Source organism: Aquarana catesbeiana, linkage group LG06, assembly GCF_042186555.1.
Source record: "Aquarana catesbeiana isolate 2022-GZ linkage group LG06, ASM4218655v1, whole genome shotgun sequence".
NCBI classification, from domain to species: Eukaryota; Metazoa; Chordata; class Amphibia; order Anura; family Ranidae; genus Aquarana; species Aquarana catesbeiana.
In genome coordinates this window covers 386,270,825-386,290,840 of record NC_133329.1, presented here as the reverse complement: position 1 = coordinate 386,290,840, position 20,016 = coordinate 386,270,825, and the positions used below count along the sequence as shown (strand labels likewise).

Sequence of the window (20,016 nt, the reverse complement as noted above, 5' to 3'; positions counted from 1 at the left end):
TCTAATTGGGAATGACTTAGGCCTGTTCCAACAGCCTCCTGGGATATCTATGTCAGATATCCCAGGAGGCATTGGTGTCCATATAGCAGCTGAAAGAAGGCACCATCAGGGGAGAAAGCCCCTGATGTCTTAAGGAAAGAAGATGGCGGCACTGGACTTGGTGTGTGGCAGAAGAATGGCACATCACAGCAGCACTGGATTCACTGGGTGTGTGAATATGTTAACTGAGCATAACCCACGAAAAAGGTAAGGAGTTTAAAGCAAAATTAGCCCCAGGAGTGGAGGGGTGTGTGTGTGTGTGGGGGTGAGTGTAGTGCCTCATTTGTACATGCATCTAAAGTTGATCAATAAAGAAAGATCCTTTCACCCGTCTATGGAAACTGACAAAGACAAATGTTTTAGACATCTCATTATGATTAAGAAAGTGAAGATGATTAAGAGAGTGAAGAGGGAACCCAATGGTCACAGGAGTCAAAACAAGCAATATACTTACCCCAAATGCAAATAGGTTATCTAGTTATATTAATACCTTAATTTATAAGGATCAAACTGGGTTTATGCCTACAAGAGCTGCCTTAACAAATATTCTTACTCTTTCTAAATATGAAAATACCTTTGAATAATGGAGGTACTAGAGCTATATTGAGTTTGGATGCCCAGAAGGCCTTTGATATGGTGGAGTGGGACTATCTATGGACTGCACTTACGGCCTATGGCATTCTTAACCTCGCTGAGATTGTTGTATAACGATCCCAGTGAGGTTGAGAAATAATAACACTGTCTCCATTTTTTTTTTCATTGTCTAGAGGGACTAGATGTCCCCTGTCCCCATTATTGTTTGCTTTGACCATAGAGCCTTTGGCTATCACCATTAGACAATCAGAAGGGATAGTAGGGTTTCATCGTCCAGGAATGGAGGATAAAATAGCCCTATATATGCAGATGATGCTCTTATTTTCTTGGGGGATACCTCAAAGTCAGTAGAACTTATGATACGCATTTCTGTGTTTGGACATTTCTTGGGCTTTGAGATCAATTGGGAGAAATCAATACAGCTGCCATTAGATGTTTTGGAAATTCCCTTGCCAGTCCAAGCCTCTCAAATACAAATTATGCATACAGTTAAATATCTGGGGGTTGAGATAACTCGGAATTTAAAGGACTATATTGATCTGAATCTTAAACCATTATTGTTTAAATTTGCGGATAAATGTCAAAGTCGGTGAAAAACTTCCATTGACAGTGATTGGCGGAGCTAACCTTAATAAAACGATCTGGACCCCGCAATTGCTTTATATTCTTCATAACTCCCCATATGGATTACATCATTCTGGTTCCGGAAGATGGAATCTCTGTTTTGAGAACTTATATGGCGGAAAAAACAAGCCCGTATTAAATTAACTACCTTAATGTTAGCTAAAGATGCCAGGGGGGCTTGCTATTCCACATGTAAAAAGTTATTTCCTAGCCTCGCAGTTACTTTGCTGGCTGGACGGTAGTGTCGGGCTCCGATCCTATACAGGGCCTGATACTATCGATATATGGTGAATATCCATTAATCTTCTTATTGGAGACAAGAAATTTGTTACAGAATAAAAGTTTTCTAATGGGTAAATGAATCGATAAAATTTGTCAGGAAATGAAAAATATTACAAATGTTATGGGGTATACTTGTTATATTCCAATACGGAATAACTCCAGTTGTGGAGAATTTATGAAATTGGAGGAGTTTGATTTATGGAAAAATCATGGGCCGAGGTTTTTTAACGCAACTATTTCAGAATGATATACTGAAAACTTTCACTCAATTAACCAATGACTATGGAATTCCAAATTAAAGATTTCTTCAATTCCTACAACTTAGACATGCTATACAGATGCAGGCTAAAACGTAGCAAATCTACAATAATTTCATTGCTGGACATAAGGGAGAATAAGCAGGGTCTCATATCTAGAATATATGGGTTACTTCATAATAAGTTCCAAGAATCGGTAGTTATTCCATCAAGGACTCAATGGGCACGAGATGTGGGGACTATATCAGATGATCAATGGGTTGCGGCATTGTCTACAGTTCCCTTGCTTTCTTTATCTACTACGCAAAAACTAACCCAATCATTTATTTTAAATAGGTCTTACCATACACCTGAGCTATTTAAATAGCAGGGAAAATTTGAGAGTATCTGCAAGAGATGGGTGGATTCTTGTGACTCTGTTATGGGAAGAGATACATAAGACATGGGGAAAGGGAAGGGGAAGGGAGAGGAGGAAGGAAGGAAATAGGAAGGAAAAGGATAACACTGAAAGGGAGGATTGATTTAGGTGTCCTTAGTATTATTATTATTAATATTATTAAAAATGGGAAAAAAGGAGAGGATAAGGGAAAGTGTTAAAGTGTGTTTTTTTAATTTTTTTTGTGTGTGTTAGATTTTATATACTATTATTACCATCACGTACTTGGGGTGTATGTGTGTATTGTTTTGTTCAATTTTGATTGTAAAACAACAATAAAGAAAATATCTGATTTAAAAAAATGTCAAATTTAGTTGGGCAAGCTATGGCTTCATAGGTGACCCTATAGAAAGGTACTATAGCAAGCACTGAGGTCTAAAATGTTAGTAGATGTCTAGTTAAAGACCATGGTTTTCTTGGTTTTAAAGAGAAGTAGTATTAGAAAATTGTCCTTGCGAAACCCAAAGGCAATATCACCAAATATCCCCAGCAAGCACCATTGTGGACCTCAAAAATAAAAAGGTTAATGCTACAAAAAGTACCTAGACTAATTAACCCAATATACCACACACCAATAAGGTGTTGTCATTGTAGCCATCCAGTCAAAGAACAAGGACGTGCGGTGATGTCAGTGGCTGGTGTCAGGGCTGGGCTCACCCTTTCCTTCTCAAAGCTGGCCGCTCAGCTGTCGGCTAATTGCCAGCTCCTATCTCTCCACAGTGACTGTTGATGATATCCTGCTTGTCAGTCCTGCATACTTAAGCCGTCCAGTCCAGATGATCTCTGCCTTCGCCTTGGTCACATCTCTAGAGACGCTCTCCTGTGTTCCTGTTAAAGACTTGCTTGGCTGACATTCCTTCTGGCTCCAGATCCTGCTTACTCTTCTACTACGCTCATCTGTGGCTCCCTGGCGTTTTGGCTTGTCTGACTATCGGTTCCGGTTCCTGAACTCTGTTTTGACTACGTTTACTCTGTTTACCTTTTTTTTTTTTTTTCTAGCACTAGACCTCCTCTGTAACTCTAAACATGTAACCTGTAAAAAATGTTAAAGCGTCGCCTATGGAGATTTTTAGGTACCGAAGTTTGGCGCCATTCCACGACTGTGCGCAATTTTAAAGCATTACATGTTAAGTATCTATTTACTTGGCGTAACATCATCTTTCACATTATACAAAAAAATCGGGCTAACCTTAGTGGGTTTTTTTTTAATTCATGAAAAAAAAGTGTTTGAAAAATTGCTGCACAAATACCGTGTAGTATAAAAAGTTGCAACGACCACAATTTTATTTCCTAGGGTGTCTGCTAAAAAAATATATACAATATTTGGGGTTCTAAGTAATTTTCTAGCAAAAAAATGATGATTTTTACATGTATGAGAGAAGTGTCAGAATTGGCCTAGGTGGCAAGTGGTTAATTACCATAAGTAAGTAATATACAAATAACTATTATATATTGTTTTTACGCTAATTTACTATATTTTCAAAAACTGTACTCAAGCAGATGGCTTAACGGTCAAATAACTGAAGTTTGTAGTTATAACTTCCAACCAGTAATGTCACAGTAAATAGATAAATAGTAAATGATTATGTTTTAATCAAGCTAAATCATATATTATTATGCTATATGTTATAACAGTACTTTTTCATCAGGCAGCAGATTCTCATTCTCCCTCCTAACTGTGTGAGAAAAACATGGGATTATGGGTAAATCTTATACCCATAAACCCATGCTTTTTCCTTCTAGTTAGGAGGGCTGGGCTGGAAGGGAGCATTTGTCTTTTAGATACATGCCCACCTTCTATGACACTGCACTGAGAGGCGTGCCTCCACTGCAGCATTTTTATTAGACAGCTTGTTCTAATGGTGCTTTACCATTGGTCCAAGGCCCCAAGCTTTCCATTAAGCTCAGTGCTTCTGACAAGAAGTGAGAGGCAATGTGAGCTCATCCTCTCAGTCTGCTGCAAACCGAGTGTGCCAGCTTGAATTTAAACTAGCCGCTCTGAATGTAGCTTTTGATGTGCTGCACAAGGAGCCCCGTAATTCCGGAACTATGGGTGGCAGGAGCCCCAAATTTTGACCAATGGTGAGGTAAGACTTCAGCTACCTACCCCCCCCCCCCCCCCCCCCCCGATCTGTGACCCCAGATCACCGAGCTACGACCCTCGAAGCTTGATATTTTTTTTTTTGGTATTTGATATATATACCTCGCCTGCCTTCCCTGACTGCATGTACCTGTCAAAGAACGAAACAATAAATAACCCCTGTATCAAGAGACAAGGATAATATAGTAGTTATGTCAATGACAAAAAGTTCCGTGGTTGGATCATTATAAATTATTTTTTTTGTTTATGTAATTAAGTATCAAAAAATTCCTCCCAATTCAAAAGAGGAGTTTTAAACCATAAGCCTCAAAGAATACACTTAAAACAGATAAGGTGCATACATTCGTGCATACCAACCAAACAAACACAAACAAAACAAAATAACAAAAATCTTCCAGATGCTAAGTCATTCAACACACAAGGTTGTACCACAGGAAATCACCCTTTAAAATAATTATCAATCTGGGTTATATGTGATAACTACCCCTGTGTGTGAAACCCCTTGGGTGCTCGAGCTGAGATGGACCTAGATGGTATTGTTGATTTTCTCAAAAAGCTAAAAAGGTAAGAAGGAGTTAAAAGCAATATTAGCCCCAGGGGTGGGGGTGGGGGGGTGTAGTGTCTCTTTTGTACATGCATCTAAAGTTGGTCAATAAAGAAAGATCTTTTCACCCGTCTATGTAAACTGACAAAGACAAGTGTTTTAGACATCTCATTATGGTTAAGAGAGTGAAGAGGGAACCCGATAGTCACAGGAGTCAAAACAAGAAATCCACTTGCTCCAAATGTCAAGTTGGACAAGCTCTGGCTTCATATGTGAGTCTTTAGAGAGGTAGATCTGTATTCACTAATCATTTTAAAGCACTGATGTCTAAAATCTTAGTAGATGTCCAGTTAAAGACCATGGTTTTCCTGGTTTTAAAGAGAAGTAGTCTTAGAAAATTCTCCTTGTAAAAAACCCAAAGGTAATATCACAAAATATCCACAACAAGCACCATTTTGCATATATTGGGAACTGTAAGCTTATATAAGATTAAATTAGTAACCAGAGACCAAGCTTGATGGGCTCCGCCTGGGGGATGGTTTTGGAGTATCTTGATCTGCTGATTATAAAACTACCTAGAATACATACTGTATATTGCTATTGTGGTGTAGGACCTGGGCATGTTGTTGCATCCCCTCTATGGATGGCAGAATTGGACTCCAGACCAGAACAGATTTGGATTTTTTGTTTTTTTGTTTATGAATAGTGTTTTATTGATGCCTCAATATCATTAAAACAGAAGGATATACATAGAAAAACTACATGATAATGGTAGTTGACGAAGAAATAAAAAGCACCAAATGGAAATAAGGCACATCTATCAATTAAACCCCAACATGGGGAATGTAAGAGTAAACTAGGACCCACGCGATTTCTTTCAGGTGTGTCACGGAGGTTTCTATGAAGGTTTGGGATAATGGGCAGTAAGTAACTAACAGGTCTAAGCCATAGGGCAATCTTCACTCAGGAGCAAGGAAACAGCTTTAGGATTGGGGGTCCATAGGTGACTGATGTAGCCCAAAAGAAAAAAAAAATAGGAGGAAAGGTATGGGTAGAGCACAAAAAAAGGAGACAGGGGAAAGGAGAGGAGAGAGGGGAAAGGAGAGGAGAGAGGAAAAGAGAGGAAAATAGGAGAGGAGAGAATAGAGAAAAGACATAGCAAGAAGCCTAGTGCAGACATGGGATTGTACCCTACCCTGTACCCAATATCTGAAGGATCCTCAATCAGGAGAAGACAGTTTGGAAGCGTGGTGAGTCTGAAAAGAATATCCAGACAGACAACGTGGCCATATAGGTAGAGAATTTATCATGATGTTGTGCAATCAATTCTTCCAAGTGTTGAATACGAGTGAGTTCAGCAATCCATTCCTGATTTGGATTTTTAATTATGAAACTTCCTGGAATACATTTACTGCTTTTGTGGTGTAGGATCTGGGTGACTGCTTTTATGGTGTAGGATTTGGGTGTGCTGTTGCACCCCCTTTATGGTTGTCAGGATTGAACTCCAGACCAGAACTGATTTGTATTCTTGCATAAATATTTTGCTTTTGATGTACTGTAAAAAAAAAGTGGAGGGCTATATTGGAGACTTACAGGTATTACACCTTTTTAAATACTATCTTCATGTCCCTCGGCTGTCCCCTTCTGGATTTGAGAATTTCCACTCCAGCAAACTATATGGAAACTTTTTATTTTACACTACTGGGTTTTTCTATATGGACACTGTTCACATGTTCTCCTGATGAAGATGTCTGAAGCATTTGAAATGCGTTGAGCTAACATGTGGATGTTGAATTGAAATAACATTTGTGAATTTCACTTTGTAAACACTGGATATGGTGCCAGAGGCATAGCTTGAAGCTTGTGGGCCCTGATGCAAAAGTTGACCTAGGCCCCCCCCCCCCACTACCACCCACCATTTCCACTGTGTGTGCAGATACACCCACCGCACACCAAGATACTCAAAGTGGCTTAAGAGTTTTGAGTTCCCAGAGTTCCTCCTTACACAGCACATACACTTCCCCATCCTGGGCTGTTCTCACCCCGTGTTCCTCTCCATTCAGGAAATGGCTCACAGCTTCTCCCGAGCCAATGAGAACAGAGGGGTGTGGACTGTGGAAGGCAAAGTGGAAGCCCAGTACTGGAGCGTGGCTGTGGGGCCCTAGGGCATATCGGAGCTGGACTTTGTGGAGGATATGATAATATGACAGGGAGGCTGCAGGGGTCCCCTGGAGCTAGGGGCAGGGTTGCGATTGTGACCCCTGCAACCCCTTATGCTACGCCCATGTATGGTGCTATATACAATAATAACGTTTGTATAAAAAAAGTATGATTTTATGAAATTACTTTTATTATACCATTTTCTATATGCCATGAAAAAAATCTATTGCTAAGAATTTTTCTGCTTTATATGTATTTGAGGATGCGGGCATATAGGACAGAGAACCTTTATCCCTTATATTTGTACCAAAAAGGCCTAATTTTGCAGCATCCCCAATCCATGTAAAGAATATCACCATCTGCAGCTAAACATTTGTGATAAGGAGCTGCGTCCCCTTTGCTCATTTTGAAAAACCCTACCTGGGGTATAAAAATAATATAGTTGAATTTGTTTCACATATAATATTTATAAAAACAGGAGTTGTAAAAATTCATCCCAATTCTTACTAGTCATATCAGGGATGTCCCTATTGCATTGGTTTCTAATTCAGGGCAACTTCCCTTGCAATAAGGCACTACAGAGTCTAAAGACCAACTTTGAGGACTGATTTAATTTACTTTCCGTACTTCAAAAAAAAATAAATTGAAAACACTTACAGAAAATTATAGTAACAATGCCAAAGGCTACAAATATGTATGTTTGTACATACACATTTTGGATTTACTATAAGGTCCCACTCAAATGAGTTAGTGAAATGGAAAATGTAGTGACCAAACACCAAGCTATTAACAGGCCTTCATCAAAGGGTCTGAAACAGGGTTCCTCCAGAGGTTGCTAAGGGTTCTTTAAGCAACAAGCGATTTCTCCTACTTAGATAAGTAACAATTGAAAATATTTACCTATCTGCAAAAGGAGGATTCTTTCAATCCACCGCAAATGAAAGGAGAATTCTTCCCAATGACCATCATACTAATAATCAGTGACCTGTAGCTATAGCAATTATCGCAGTGCATTGCTGTCTGATGATTGGCCAAAGCATGCACCTGACCTGCATGCTTTGACCAATCACAGCGCGCTCTGCTGTGAGAGCCATGATTGGCCAAAGGCCAGGAGTCGGCAATACATTACAGCCGCGAGCAATTTTAAATGACATTTTTTCCTTTAGAAATGTCATTTTGCTGCGGCACTGTAAAACACATCAGACAGATGCGCCACTTTACAGACAGACCTAGGGGACACCCCAGGCACGATATTTAACCACTTACGGACAGCCCGCTGCAGATTTACATTGCTACTTTAAAGAGGAATACCGGGGTTATGGCAGCAGCTAGCTGCCATAACCCCGGTATCCTCTTCTTCAGCGGGTGGTCTGCTTTCAGATAAAAGTGGCCTCTGTGGTGGATTCGCCGCAAGATCACTTTTATCGGCGGTGGGAGAGGAGCCCGCCGTGCTCTGGTACCCTCCGCCGCTTACCAGAGCCGTCGGTAGGGGCGGAGATGATCAGATCCTTCTCCTGGCTTGGTATGGAGACGAGTAAGGGGAAGATGGCTCCCACTCGTCTCCATATCATTGCAGGATGGAAGCGACGTCAAAACGTCACTTCCGCCCATAGCTCTTAAAGGGCCATTTTTTATTTTATTTTTTTCAAATGACAACAATTTTTAATTTTTTTAAAAATGCATTTTAGTGTAAATATGAGATCTGAGGTCTTTTTGACCCCAGATCTCATATTTAAGAGGTCCTGTCATGCTTTTTTTTCTATTACAAGGGATGTTTACATTCTTTGTAATAGGAATAAAAGTGACTCCATTTTTTTTAAAGAACAGTGTAAAAATAAAAAATAAAATGTAAAATAAATAAGAAAACATTTTTTTTAAACGCGCCCCGTCCCGCCGAGCTCGCGTGCAGAAGCGAACGCATATGTGAGTAGCGCCCACATATGAAAACCGTGTTCAAACCACACATGTGAGGTATCACTGCGATCAGTAGAGTGAGAGCAATAATTCTAGACCTGCTCTTTAATTCAAAATATGCAACCTGTAGAATTCTTTAAACCTCGCCTATGGAGATTTTTAAGGGTAAAAGTTTGTCGCCATTCCTCGAGCGGGCGTAATTTTGAAGCGTGACATGTTGGGTATCAATTTACTTGGCGTAACATTATGTTTCAAAGTATAAAAAAAAAATTGGGCTAACTTTACTGTTGTCTTATTTTTTAATTCAAAAAAAGTGTATTTTTTCCAAAAAAGTGTGCTTGTAAGACCGCTGTGCAAATACAGTGTGACAGAAAGTATTGCAACAACCGCCATTTTATTCTCTAGGGTATTAGAAAAAAATATATAATGTTTGGGGGTTCTAAGTAATTTTCTAGCAAAAAAAAGTTTTTAACTTGTAAACAACAAATCTCAGAAAGAGTCTCGGTCCTTAAGTGGGTAAAGGAATCTTTAATTTGTATTGTTTCACTGTAAGCATTTTTAAAATCACTGCTCCTGAAAAAACGGTTTAAAAACTTTTTTTTTACATTGATACATGACCCCTGGGGCAGGACCCGGGTCCCCAAACACTTTTTATGGCGATAACTTGCATATAAGCCTTTAAAATGAGCACTTTTGATTTTTCATGCTCGTTTCCCTTGGACTTTAATAGGGTTCACATGTTCACACAAATTTTTGGCCTGTTCGCATGTTCTGGTGCGAACCAAACCGGGGGGGGGGGGGGGGGGGGGGAGGTGGGGGGGTGTTCAGCTCATCCCTAATTTACAACTGTATTATTTTTAGATTTTTTTGTTTTACATAGCTAGAAATGTGTGAATAAGGTTTTATTTTCAAGTTTGAAAGTACCGTATTTATCGGCGTATAACACAGACTTTTTCCCCCTTAAAATAGGGGAAAAATCGTGTGTGCGCGTTATACGCCGATACAGGCTGCCACCGAGGGGAAGGCGAGGACGAGTGCTGCCGAAATAGAGCCGGATCTCCTGTGTACTCGGCTCGCAGTCACACTCAGTCTCGCCCCCTGGACATCTCCTAGCATTGACGTCCCGGCCTTGGACCGCTGTTATATCCATCATAGGATACGGGCCAAGGGGCGGGACTGGGCGTGACACCGAGATGAGTACACAGGAGATCTGGCTCTATTTCGGCAGCGCTCGTCCCCTCCTTCCCCTCGGTGGCAGCCTATATTTCGGCAAGGCTGCAGATGCACATTGAGCAATGCTGCAGATGGGCACAGATCAGGCTGCAGGTGTACACTGAGCAATGCTGCAGGTGGGCACTGATTAGACTGCAGATCAGCACTGATTAGACTGCAGACGGGCACAGATCAGGCTGCACTGAAGCTACAGATGGGCACTAATCAGGCTGCATTGATGCTCACTGACCATTATTTTGCTTCAAAGTGGTTTATTTATTTATTTTTTTAATTTTTCCTGAAACTTCCCTCTTAAATTGGGGTACGTGTTATACGCTGGCATGTATTATACGCCGATAAATACGGTAATCCCTTGCACTTGTTTCTTCTGACAGGCCCCCAGGTACCCCAGCCACATAACTGTCAGTCACCTACTTTATAATGCTAATGTGTTGAGTTATCAGGGCAGGATACATCAGGTACAGCGCATACCTCCAACTTTCAACCCTACCTGACATCAGTCATGCCTCCAAATGCTGCCTCATCTGCTACCCAAAGCATAGCTGAATCATGGAGAACAGACTATAGAGTCCAGCTTTTCTCAACCAGGGTTCCATGGAAACCTAGGGGTCCTCCAGAGGTTGCTAGGGGTTCCTTGAGCAATGAGCAGTTTCTGCCTCTAAGACCCCTTTCACACTGGGGCGGTTTGCAGGCGCTTTTGCGCTAAACATAGCGCCTGCAAACCGACCTGAAAGTCCCGCTGCTTTGTCTCCAATGTGAAAGCCCCGAAGACTTTCACATTGGAGCGGGGCGCTGGCAGGACGGTAAAAAAAGTCCTGCTAGCAGCATCTTTGGAGCGGTGAAGGAGCGGTGTGTATACTGCTCCTCCACCGCTCCTGCTCATTAAAATCAATGGGACACCGCGGCAATACTGCTGGCAAAGCGCCTCTGCAGAGGCACTATGCGGTGGTTTTTAACCCTTTCTCGCCCGCTAGCGGGGGGGTAACACTGTCCCACTAGCGGCCGAATAGCGACGGTATACCACTGACGCCGCCCCCCCCGCCCCAGTGTGAAAGGGGCCTTAGATAAGTAACCACTGACGGCAGCCATCTTTTTAGCTATCGGTGAGCAGGGGAGGGGGTTCTTCCCAATGACCACAAATATAAGGAACATTCTGTACCATGAACTGTAGATAGAGAAAGGCTGTTTTAAGGCATTTTCTGCAAGGATGTCATACTATTAAAGTTGCAATGACACCTCCACCCCCAACCCATCAATTGTGTCGTAGTCCGGAGCATCCAGACTTGCATTCTTCCTTTATCTTCAGTTCAGGAAGCCAAAGGACCCCATTTATAAAGCAGCGGTATGACCTCACCATGTCCATACAGTCATGTTCTTTACAAATATGCATTACTCTCAGCTTGTTTCGGGAAGCATGCAAAGTTTTATTTAATTCCAATTATTAAAACAATAAAAATAAAAACACAAGGAGATGAGAGCCTGCAGCCTGCTTATTATGAATGGCATGTAACATGCAGGCGCAGTGTCAAGTAAACACTACTGTGTCCAGCAGAGCTTGAATGCCAGGACCCAAGGCTTCCCAGCAGAACATCCCTCTGTCAGGGCTGGGCTCAGCCCTTCCTTCTCTGAGTTGGCCGCTCAGCTGTTGGCTCATTGCCAGCTCCCATCTCTCTCCACAGTTACTCAGCTGTTGATGATATCCTGCTCGTCAGTCCTGTCTACTTAAGCCGTCCAGTCCAGAGGATCTCTGCCTTCGCCTTGGTCAACATTACAGAAACTATCTCCTGCGATCCTGTTCAAGACTGGCTTTGCTGACATCTCTTCTGGCTCCAGATCCTGCTTGCTGTTCCACTACTACTGATCCCTGACTTCTGGCTTGGCTGACTATTTGTTCCGGTTACTTAACTTTGGCTATGTGTTGACTACGTTTGTTCTTTTTTACTTTTATTATTAAACAAGTGTGATTTAACTGTACTTCTGTCTTGGCCTGATTTAATGGTTTCTGACACCCTCAAAGTAAAGCAATTACATTACCTCCATCGGCTTGCCTTCTTCCCATACTGCATCCTGGAGCCATCTCTGGTGCCATTTCTGCCAGTGTTATTAGTACACTGACAGTGCATTTTGCACTGATCACTGTATTGGTGTCGCTGGTCCCCAAAAAAGTGTCAGTTAGTCTCAGATTTGTCCGCTGCAATTTCGCAGTCCCGCTAAAAATCGCTGATCACCGCCGTTACTAGTAAAAAGAAAAAAAAAAAAAAAAAAAAAGAAAAAATGAAATAAATCTATCCCATAGTTTGTAGACGCTAAAACTTTTGCGCAAACCACTCAATATACGCTTATTGGGATTTTTTTTTACCAAAGATATGTAGCAGAATATATATTGGCCTAAATAGATGAAGAAATTTAATTTTTAATTTTTTTTTTTTTTATTGGATAAGTTTTATAGCAGAAAATAAAAAAAAATGTTTTTTTTTTTTCAAAATTGTCGCTCTTTTTTTGTTTATAGCGCAAAAAATAAAAACCGCAGAGGTGATCAAATACCACCAAAAGAAAGCTCTATTTGTGGGGAAAAAAAGGACGTCGGTTTTGTTTGGATACAACGTCACACGACCGCGCAATTGTCAGTTAAAGCGACGCAGTGCCGAATTGCAAAAAGTGCTCTGGTCAGGAAGGGGGTAAAATCTTCCGGGACTGAAGAGGTTAACATTATATCATATATATATATATATATATATATATATTCCCAAAGATTTGCAATATTCTGTAAGGATATTTGCAAGAAAATAAAGTCCAAAGTGACTGCAGGCTGAGCCCGCATGCAGAGGAGAGCAGACAGTACAGTCCGGGGAGTAGTGTCTCTTTCTATCTCTCTCTATATATGTATACAGAGCTCTGTCCCGTCACACACCTCCGAGACCGCTACACACTGAGCCCTAGAGGCGTGGCGATGGGCGGAGCTCCGGCAGACAGCTCTCCGACACATTGTAACGTTGTACAAGGAATCCTCTGAGCGCTGATTGGCGGAAGGCGTCACTTCCGCTCTGCGGGCGCGAACTTTGAATGACGTCACTTTCCCGGAGTTTTGACGTAGAGTGGAATGCGGTTTCCTGTCTTCATCTGACCCGGGACTGATCATGTGAGTGAGGAGAGTATGGGGGGGTATAGATCATAGAGAGGAGAGGGGATATTACCTGGGTATAGACTGTCACCATAGAGAGGAGAGGGGGCATTACCTGGGTATAGACCATAGAGAGGAGAGGGGGCATTGCCTGGGTATAGACTGTCACCATAGAGAGGAGAGAGGGCATTAACTGGGTATAGACTGTCACCATAGAAAGGAGAAGGGGCATTACCTGGGTATAGACTGTCACCATAGAGAGGAGAGGGGGCATTACCTGGGTATAGACTGTCACCATAGAGAGGAGAGAGGGCATTACCTGGGTATAGACTGTCACCATAGAGAGGAGAGGGGGCATTACCTGGGTATAGACTGTCACCATAGAGAGGAGAGAGGGCATTGCCTGGGTATAGACTGGCATCATAGAGAGGAGAGAGGGCATTGCCTGGATATAGACTGGTATCATAGAGAGGAGAGGGGGAATCGCCTGGGTATAGACTGTCACCATAGATGAGAGAGGGCATTGCCTGGATATAGACTGTCACCATAGAGAGGAGAGGGGGCATTAACTGGGTATAGACTGTCACCATAGAGAGGAGAAGGGGCATTACCTGAGTATAGTATAGGGGAAAGGGTTTTGCCCTTTCAAGTGGATAGTATAGAGAGGTGATTGCATAAGTATCCATTTTTGGATGAGAGTGCATTACCTGTGTAGAGGGAAGGAGGTATGTGTGGGAGAGGGAATGGCTTGGGGACAAACTGATAGTTGGGGGTCTCCAAACTTTAAAAGGGCCAGTTTACTGTTTTTCAGACTTTAGGGGGCTGGACTGTAGTCAGTAGAAGGAGGAATAGTGCCCTATAATGTGTAATAGTGGTAGCAGTAATGCCCCATCGTTGGTGTCGTTGGGAGAAATAGTGCCCCATTGTTGGTCTCGGTGGGAGGAATACTGCCTCAGCATTTGTGTCAGTGGGAGGAATAGTGCCCCGTCATTAGTGTCAGTGGGAGGAATAGTGCCCCATCGTTGGTGTCAGTGGGAAGAATACCGCCCCGGTGTTGGTCTCAGTGGGAAGAATACCGCCCCGGTGTTGGTCTCAGTGGGAAGAATACCGCCCCGGTGTTGGTCTCAGTGGGAAGAATACCGCCCCGGTGTTGGTCTCAGTGGGAAGAATACCGCCCCGGTGTTGGTCTCAGTGGGAAGAATACCGCCCCGGTGTTGGTCTCAGTGGGAAGAATACCGCCCCGGTGTTGGTCTCAGTGGGAAGAATACCGCCCCGGTGTTGGTCTCAGTGGGAAGAATACCGCCCCGGTGTTGGTCTCAGTGGGAAGAATACCGCCCCGGTGTTGGTCTCAGTGGGAAGAATACCACCCCGGTGTTGGTGTCAGTGGGAGGAATAGCGCTTTAGATCTGTGGGAGGAATTCCCAAGTGCTGGATTAAGTCATGCAAAGGGCTGCACTCAGGCCGTAGTTTGGGAACCACTGGTATGGGTGAAGGCATTGTCTGGGTATAGACTGATAATATCCGGGAGGTAACATTTTATGGGTACAAACTATCTATATAGAAGGAAACAGTATTTCCTGGGCACATATAATTATTATGATGGGGGGTCATTACTTGGGCACAGGCTGGTAGTATGATGTTGAGGGTATTACCAGGGTACAGGCTAAAACGATAAGGTAGAAGAGCATTTCTGGGGTATAAACAGACATAGGAGGAGGAGAGGGCATTTCCTTGGCACAAGCTAATATCATTTGGAAGTGGACTTTTCTGGGCCACAGACTGCAAGTATTGAGGTAGAGGGCATTGTCTGGGCACAGGCTGCCAGTATGGAGTACATTGCTTGTAAACAAGCTGCCAGTTCATTGAGTGGAGGAAACTGTGTTTATGGCTTCCAGTACTGATGATGGGTTTTGTTGTAGAGATTTACTGGGGTGTATGAAGACTTCCAAATCTGTAGACTTGGCCTATGAGATAACTTTGTCAGGAGATTGGCCATGTGATGGCAGATGAGAGTAGAGAGTGGGCATAAGAATTTCAGCATAAAAGGGAATATAGTATAAAATGATGGGCTATAATAAAATTAAAAGTGGTCTAGGAATGGTGATAGAGTATAAGACCACGGCAGGTCAGTGGCTGGGAGAAGTTGGCAAAGCTTATAAGGAGGACATAAAGGGGTTGATTTACTAAAACGGTGCAGCTTCTAACTTCATCTTGTTAAGTTTTGACAATAAAACCTGGAAGCTGATTGGTTTCTATGCAGAGCTGCACCAGATTTTGCACTCTCCAATTTTAGTAAATCAACCCCAAAGTGTCCCAGACGTCACGGCTGGGCATGAACAGGAGCCAAGGTTTAGTTGTGTATTTTTCCAGTCTGAATACTGGAAACTGTTGGTGACTCTTATGTCTTGTGTACAGAATACAGTATTAGGGAATTGTATACTTGTGTGGGTTGTGCAGCCCACATGGACAGACCACAGCTATGTCTTTGTAACAATGTGTCTGGAGCATTGTGTTGTCTTTATTCTCTAGCAGTTTAAACTCTTATTACCTTTTTTATTTCTATCTGCTCTGTGGTGAGATTCCTATACAGATACAAGCTGGTCACCTCCCCCGTATTAGTTGTTTCTTTTGACTCGATGCAAGATTAAAAACAAAATCACAGAAAATCTGTACATCTACGCCTACGTTGTGATTTGCTTGTTTTGTGGTTTATTACAAATTTTCCTGCTTGTGTGATTGGATGACTGATTTTCCTGGAAGTCTGCACTAAGATACAAGTCAGATTATGAGCATCCTCTGCAGCAAAACTGTCATTTTTGGTCAGATGCTCCTAAAGGGCTATTAAGCACTTTCCGCCCACCATATAGCAAACTGATGGGCAGAAAGTGGTTGTATTATCCTGACTGGGTGTAATATGACATCCAGCAGGGCAAGCCGCTATCACGCGCAGCGCAACGATCTGTGGTGTGTCAGTCTGACGAACCGCATCTTCTATCTAGGTAAAGAGCCTTTGATGTAGGCTCTATACCATGTGATTGGCTGTGTCCAATAAAAGCTCAACACATGCTAACCAGGAAGTGCCGTTTATCAGCTTTTCCACTATTTGTGCTGACAGGCACGAGTAGATGAGAGCCGATCAGCTGCTCTCCTGACGGTGAGGGGGGGGGGGTGTCTGCGCTGATAATCGATGCATTGATTATCAGTGCAGGACCACCAGGGATGCCAATCAGTGCCCATTAGGGATGCCACTTGGTAGGCATCACTGGGCACAATCGGTGTCGCCTATCAGTGCCCAATATAAGTACCTCAGCAGTGCCAATCTGTACTGCCTGATCAGTACCTGTCAGTGCTAATCCAATGTATATTCCCTTCACAATCAGCACAAGGGACTTGCAATATAGCCACACAAATTTTCTTTGTTTCATCCAACATGTTATTAAAATCCAGCATTATGAGTCAAGTCGCTACATTTCGGGTCAAAACCGACCTTTTCTCAAGTAGGAGCATTTTAACACCTGTCTGTCGGAGGGTCAGCTTTGACCTGAAGTGTAATTACTTCAATATGGAGTGTTCTTCACTACAGTGTGCTGGGTTAAAAATAAAGGAGATTTTGTCAAAAAGTCCTCTGTGACAATCCTTTTGGCTTTTTAATACTGTTGTGTTGAGTAGAGTGAATTGTTGTACGTTTTTTCTTTTGTGGAATGGTGTGCGGGTTGTCCCCTCTCTGTTGAGTATTGTTTTTATTTAAAAGTGATACAGTAATTCGCAATGTCTTAAAGAGGAGCTCCACCTTAAAAAAATATATTAAAAGCCAGCAGCTACAAATACTGCAGCTGCTGACTTTTAATAAATGGACACTTACCTGTCCAGGGTGCCCGCGATGTCGGCAGCAGATGACGAGCAATCGCTCGTCTCTCGGATGCCCCCACCGCCATCCTCGGTCATGGAATCAGGAAGTGAAGCTTTGCGGCTTCACTGCCCGGTTCCCTACTGCGCATGCGCGAGTCTTCACTGGTCCCCGTTGTGTTGTGGGAACTGTGTGTTTCCCTGAACACAATGGGGGGGCGTGCATTTGCGGCTAGCTATTCCCGGAAGTGGGTGCAGATACCTGTATTATACAGGTATCTGCGCCCCCCTCCCCGCTGAAAGGTGCCAATTGTGGCACTGGAGGGGGGGAGGAATCCGATGAGCGGAAGTTCCACTTTAGGGTGGAACTCCGCTTTAATGCTGCCGTTTTCAACAATTCATCAGTGGTGGGATCGCTAAGACCCCTTTCACACTGAAGGCGCTTTTCAGGCATTTTAGCGCTAAAAATAGCGCCTGTAAAGCGCCTGAAAACTTCCTCTCAAGCCTCCCCAGTGTGAAAGCTCGAGTGCTTTCACACTGGGGCGGTGCATTTGAAGGACCGAAAAAAAACTCCCGCAAGCAGCGTCTTTGGGGCAGTGCGGGAGCGGTGTATACACCGATCCTAAACCGCCCCTGCCATTGAAATCAAAAAGCAGCGCTGCCGAAGCGCCTGCGCTTTGCGTGCGGTTTTAACCCTTTCCTCAGCCGCTAGTGGGGTTAAAAGCGTCCCGCTAGCGGGCAAAAAGCGCCACTATAACAGCAGTAAAGTGCCGCTAAAACTAAAGCGGTACTTTAGCGCTAACGCGGTCGCGCTAGCAGTGTGAGAGGGCTCTAAGACGTTGCCAGTTTGTCCCCGTGGAATCACTCCCGCTGTCACTGAGGTGTGCGATTGAGCAGAGTTTGGGTTTGCGACTGAACAACCTCTTGCTGCATCTGGCTACTGGAGCATCAATTCCATAGGAACACATAGGAGCCTCTTTAGCCATCCTTCCACTGGCAATTTGTCTCTAGTGAGCGATTTGCCTGTATGACATTAGCCTAGCACAGCCATTCTCAACCTTTTTACCCCGGAGGAACCCTTGAAATAATTTCCAGGTCTCGTGGAACCCTTTAAAATAGTTCAGAAGGGGGCATTGAAAGAATCCCCCCTTACATTGGTGGTCAGTGGGAACAGTGCTCCCCTTACAGTGGTTGCCAGGTTGTTACCCTTATAGTCAGCTAGAAAGATGATTGCTGTCAGGCACTTGGCTCTGCTAGTTGATGTTGGACTTGGGACTGTGTGTGGGGGGGGGGGGGGGAGTGTTATAAAATCTTAACCCTTTGGAGGTACTATCCCTGAATTAATGCATGTAAGGGTACAAAATGCTTTATGGGACTTTATATGTACCTCCTTGGGACTAATATAGACAAGAACAAGCAATTTATAAATAAAAACATAATATTTTATTAGAGATATCACAAATATTAAAAAAAAGAGTTAAAAGCATGTCCCTAACCCACAGAGATGGTCCTCTAAAGGGGTTAAATACTTATGTCACCTGCATGATTTGCAAGGCTGTAGTTCCTTCTACCAACTAAGACAGGACTTTAATTTACCCCCCGCCGCCCCCCCCCCCCCCAACTATACATTCTATTATTACCAACTTTGCCATGCGGTGCGAGCACAATTTGGCTCCCTAGATAAACCTATCCAAGTACTGCCTCTGGAGAAACTGTTGAGATGGCTGGACCCCACTAAACTTATTTCAGCTTATTACTTGGCCCTTATAACAAAATCGAAGGCTGCACAAATGAAATGGGCATCCCTGGATATACCTTTTGATAGAGGCGGAGGACGCCTTTAAAACCTCCGTTATCTCATCTAAGGATGAAATTATACAGTTAAATATTTTGTATCAATCCCACCTTACTCCCATTAGACTATATAAGATGGGCTTGCGTCCCTCCCCAGAGTGCTTTCCGAGGCTGTGGACAGGCTGCTGACTTTCTACACTGCTTCTGGTCCTACTCAGTAGTTCAGAGATTTTGGACAGACCATAGGTTCCTTCTTTTCCACTGCCTTGGGCCTACCGAATATTTTGAACCCCAAGAATAACCTGTTGGGTATATTTGGGTACCTAACGCTCTCCTCCCATGCTAAGAGATTGCTATGTATACTGTATTTTTATGCCAAGAAATCACTTCTGTTATCCTGGAAGGGATCAACATCACCTACTTTAACGCATTGGTTGAAACTTGTTAATGACTCCCTACCCTTTTATAAACTTGCCTTTGCAATTTGGAAGAAGCCAAAAGTGTTCCATAAGATTTGGGGCAAGTGAATTACTAGTTCTTTGACTTGGCTTCTAAACAGATGTACCACCCTGATGTTTAGGCAGGGTTGCTATCAAATTTATTTGCCAAATGATAGTTGCTTTGGCTAATTAATAGGAGGTCAATTGATTTCACCCTAATTCTGGAATTGCTACACTTCTCTCTTCTGTCACTAGATGGCTGGGTATCTGGTCGCATTAGATAAGACAAGGGCATTTCAATGACAGATTAGGAATAGATGGGGTGTCTCAGCCAATGGGCAGGGATTTTCTTGGGTCCCTTGGCCTGCTGGGAGAGCCTATTTATTTGGGTGGAGTCAGGTAATCGGGGTTCTGTGCCACCTGGACAGCTGTCTGGGTGGATTAGTGTTGTAATGCCCCAGGCTGCTAGGCCATAAGCCTTGGGCCTATCCCGGGGACATCTGGCTGCTAAGGCATAGGCTGTCTGAGGGCCTATCCAGAAGCAAGAGAGCAGCGTAGGGTTGGCATTGCGGCTTGCAGCCCAACCAGAAGCAACGGTTCTGCCAGCTGGAGAACCAGCTGTGGTCATAGG

The 20,016-nt window shown here is 43.2% G+C and overlaps 1 protein-coding gene across 3 annotated transcripts in view; it reads left to right on the top strand.

The window, feature by feature from the left end:
* Positions 1 to 13,164: 13,164 nt before the first annotated feature.
* Positions 13,165 to 20,016, top strand: part of ZRANB3 (zinc finger RANBP2-type containing 3) — a 471,114-nt gene continuing 464,262 nt past the window's right edge. Inside the window, exon 1 of one of the 3 annotated variants that reach the window (XM_073634290.1) lies at positions 13,165 to 13,323. The gene's annotated coding sequence lies outside the window, so the exon portion shown is untranslated. The remainder of the gene's footprint in view (positions 13,324 to 20,016) is intronic. The other 2 variants (XM_073634288.1, XM_073634289.1) reach the window with 2 other exon arrangements.